Raw genomic sequence first — 4,594 nt, forward strand, 5'->3', positions numbered from 1 at the left:
GGGGACCCCCGGGAGGCCCGGGATCGGGGATCGGAGGCTCCCCGCGCCGGGGACTCCGGGGAGGCCCGGGATCGGGGATCGGAGGCTCCCCGCGCCGGGGACCCCGGGGAGGCCCGGGATCCGGGGGTCGGAGGCTCCCTCCCCGCGCGGGGATCTCGCGGAGGCCCGGGATCGGGGATCGGAGGCTCCCTCCCCGCGCCGGGGACCCCGAGGCCAAGGCCGCCTGGCCCGCACTGCCCTGCGTGAATGGGCTGCGGAAAGGGGTGGGGGGGGCTCAGGTCCAGCAAGACCAGTATCGGGGTTTGAACTCAGGGCCTGGATTCTGCCTCTTAGGGTGATTTTTTTTTTGGGGGGGGTGGATAATTAGAGTCTCACAGACTTTTCCTTCCCCTCCCAGGCTGGCTTTGAACCTCTCAGCCTGCAGAGTTAGAGGCAGGAGCCTCGGGGCTGGTGTGTGTGTGTGTGTGTGTTCGTCCTTCCTCTGGCTGGTGACCTCTGAGCAAGTTGCTTTCCCTCTCTGGCATCTTTCTACTAGTCCAGCACCTTTCTCTGTGGGTGAAATAATAGGACTCCCGAGACCTCCCTGGGAGAAAGGGGGTAGAGGCTTGTTCTCCTTTCTAGCTGCCTTCGGGGTTCTTCGTCCTCTTCCTTTCCCTTGTCCTCCCCACTCGTTTCCTCCACAGGCTTCACTTCCTGTCTTCCTGCCAGCTTGGGGTTTTTGAAGGTTTTCTGGAGGAAGTGTGAATTATCAGTGGATAGAAGCTATTTTTATTTGTTTTTTTTGTTTTGTTTTGTGTTTGTGCCGGGACTGGGGTTTGAACTCAGGACTTGGGCGCTGTTCTTGAGCCTTTACAAGGCTAGAGCTTTATCACTTGAGTCACAGTTCCATTTCTGGCTTTTTGATGGTTAATCAGAGATAAGAATCTCACAGATTTTCCTATACAGATTGGCTTTAACCAAGATCCTCAGATCTCAGCTTCCTGAGTAGCTAGGATGACAGATATGAGCCACTGGAGCCCAGCTGTGGTCTCAGTTTTGGGGGTTTTTTTTGGAGGGGAGGAGGAGGATTGGTGTCAGACTTTCTACCCCTTTAGGGTGATATTTAAATGATAAGCCAGTACTGGATGTGAACTGACTATACTCTGGATGGATGCATCCCTCATGGAAACCCCATCTAAGAAGGACCAAGGGGCTGGGCCTGGCTGACATTGGTGGCTCACATCTGTAATCCTGGCTACTCAGGAAGCTGAGATCTGAAGACTGAAGTTCAAAACCAATCTGGGCAGAAAAGTTTGGGAGACTTTGTGTGTGTGTGCTGGTTCTGGGACTTGAATTCAGGGCTTGGGTGCTGTCCCTGAGCTTTTGTGCTCAAGGCTAGCGCTCTACCACTTGAGCCACACCTCCACTTTCAGCTTTTTGGTCATTAATGGGAGTCTCACAAACTGGGCTGGGAAGGTGGCTCAGTGGTAGAGTGCTTGCTTTGCATGCATGAGGCCCTGGGTTCGATTCCTCAGCACCACATAAGCGGAAAAAGCTGGAAGTGGTGCTGTGGCTCAAGTAGTAGAGCCCTAGCTAGGGACAGCACCCAGGCCCAGAGTTCAAATTCCATGACCAAAAACAACAACAACAAAAGTCTTACAAACTTTCCTGCCCCAGTCTGGCTTTGAATGGAGATACTTAGATCTCAGCCTCCTAAATAACTGGGATTACAGGCATGAGTTACCACTGCCCAGCTACTACTGTCATTTTATTTTATTTTTGTCTGTTGTGGAGCTTGAACTTGGGACCTGGTCATTGTCCCTGAGCTCTTTTTTTTTTTTTTTTGTCTGTCATGGGGCTTGAACTCTGGGCTTGGGCACTATCCCTCAGCTCTTCAGCTTAAGGCCAATGCTCTATCACTTAAGCCACAGCACCACTTCCGGTTTTCTGGTGGTTTATTGGAGATTAGAGTCTCACAGACTTTCATGCCCAGGCTGGCTTTGAACCGTGATCCTCAGATCTCAGCCTCCTTAGTAGCTAGGATTATAGGTGTGAGCCACCGGTGCCAGGCTTTTTTTTTTTCCAGTTAAAAATAAAAAAAAATGACATCCCTTAGTTATAGAACTGTGTTAAGTGCTGAAGTACATCTACCATCATCTCAGGTTCTCTATCAGTGTCCCATTATTTTTTCTTTAAAATGAAGGGTTCTTTCATAGTGATCATTGGTTTTTATGATCCTAATGTCCAGACCAGTCTAGGTGTCCTCTTTTTCTCTTACACGTCAAGTGGATATTCATAATAAGAGATTTCATCAGCCCATTTTCAAGATGACATCAAAAGTTAAACCCTAGGAAAGCATTTCAAGGAAATGACATGCCATTACATTTTTGGAGAATTTAAATATTACTGTTGGTACTAAGAACCAGTACTCATCTTCAGAGGTATATTCTTACATTGGACGTTATTTGTAACGAACGATCTAGGTCATTGTATCAGATGCGCAGTGTTCTGTTTTTCCCATAGTCCCATGAGACTGCTTCCTGTTGAATTCTTCTTCTTTTTTTTTTTTTTTGTCAGTCTTGGATCTGGAACTGTGGGCCTGGGCGCTGTCCCTCGGTTTATCAGCTGAAGGCTTGTGCTCTACCTCTTGAGTCACAGCACCACTTCTGGCCTTTTCTGTTTATGTGGTGCTGAGGAATCGAACCCAGGGCCTCATTCATGCGAGGCAAGCACTCTACCACTCTACCCAGCCCCCTGTTGAATTCTTCAGTGGCAATGCCATAATGATAACATTGATAAAAATGAAGGGTAGACTTGAAAATAGATTTGCAGCAGGAGAGGAAGTCCTTGACCTACCTACCTTCCTTCCTTCCTTTCTCTCTCTCTTTTTCTTTCTTTCTTGCCAGTCCTGAGGCTTAACTCAGGCCCTGGGCACTCTAGCTGAGCTCTTTTTACTCAAGGATAGCACTCTACCACTTGACCCATAGTGCCACTTACAGCTTTTTCTGTGTATGTGGTACTGAGGAGTCGAACTCGGGACTTCATGCATGCTAGGCAAGCACTCTACCACTAAGCCACATCCTCAGCCCAGTCCTTGACTTTCTAAAGGAGATACATACATACAGTACAGAATACAAGTGAGTCAAAGCATACAACTCTGTACATATTAGAAACATCCACTATACCACCAAGACAAGAATTGCCCTAAGCAAGTCTTAGGGTTCACTCTTATCAACCACACATTTCTTTCAGGCCTTGCTACTGCTAGGGAAATTCTGACCGTAGTTTTTTGGGAATATGCTTTGCTCCCAATAAAACAAACGCTAGAAAAGCATTATCCTTAATGTCTGACAGTTGAATTGGGCCAAGTCTTTCTGAAACATGTAATCTTAAAAAAAAAAAATGTTTCCTTCATGAACCATCAGTGCTTTGTTCTCAAATAAATCACAGTCAGATCTTTTTTGTTGTTGTTGTTGGTCATGGGGCTTGAACTCTGGGCTTGGGTGTTGTCCCTCAGCTATTCAGCTCCACCACCGGAAGTGGTTTATTGGAGATAAGAGTCTCACGGACTTTCCCGCCAGGGCTGGCTTTGAATTGTGATCCTCAGATCTCAGCCTCCTGAGTAGCTAGGATGACAGTCATGGGCCACCGGCGCCCAGCACAGTCAGGTCTTACTTAATTCACATGCTCATAGGTTCTCTTTGTCCAAAAGTTCATACAAAATTTTTGTTCTGTTTTGTTTTTGTTCATCATGGGGCTTGAACTCTGGGCCTAGTTGCTGTCCCTGAGCTCTTCAGCTCAAGGTTTTCTGGTGGATAATTGGAGTTAAGAGTCTCAAGGAGCCGGGCACAGGTGGCTCACGCCTGTAATCCTCGCTACTCAGTAGGCTGAGATCTGAGGATCGAGGTTCAAAGCCAGCCGGGGAAGGAGAGACCGTGAGACTCCTATCTCCAATAAACCACCAGAAAACCGGAAGTGGCGCTGTAGCTCAAGTGGTAGAGCGCTCGCCTTGAGCTGAAGAGCTGAGGGACAGCGCCCAGGCCCAGCGTTCAAGCCCCACGACTGACAAAAAAAGAGTCTCAAGGACTTTCCTGCCTGGGTTGGTTTTGAAACGTGATCCTCAGATCTCAGCCTCTTGAGTAGGTAGGATCATACAAAGTTTTTGTAAGTGAGGTTTAAGTTTTCCAAAGGCAGCCAGGAAAAAAATCACTGAAAAATGATCAAAAACGTGATTAGCTCGTCCATGTGACTTGGCGGTTGAGGTGGTTGAAGGATGTGGTGTAGCAGCTCCGGGCATTCATCCAAGAGCTGGGACTACACCTTGCGGTCAAAGGTGTCATCTACCTGGTGGAAACTGACCATGCATGATCACGGCAAGCTGATGAAACTTTCTTCTTAAATTTCTCCATCAGTGCCAGCTTTCTGCCTCCTTCTAGTTCTGGTTGTATTCCTTGTTCACTCTGTAGAACTCTTCCAACACCTCGCTGCTTGTATCATTGATCAAGATAGTAGCAAAAGACTTGGATACTATTCCCCCCCCCCCCCCCCTAGTTCGAGGGCTTAAACTCAGAGCCTGGGCACTGTCCTTGAGCTGTTTTTGCTCAAGGCTAGTACT

Source organism: Dipodomys ordii, unplaced genomic scaffold, assembly GCF_000151885.1.
Source record: "Dipodomys ordii isolate 6190 unplaced genomic scaffold, Dord_2.0 Scaffold15, whole genome shotgun sequence".
Lineage (NCBI taxonomy): Eukaryota > Metazoa > Chordata > Mammalia > Rodentia > Heteromyidae > Dipodomys > Dipodomys ordii.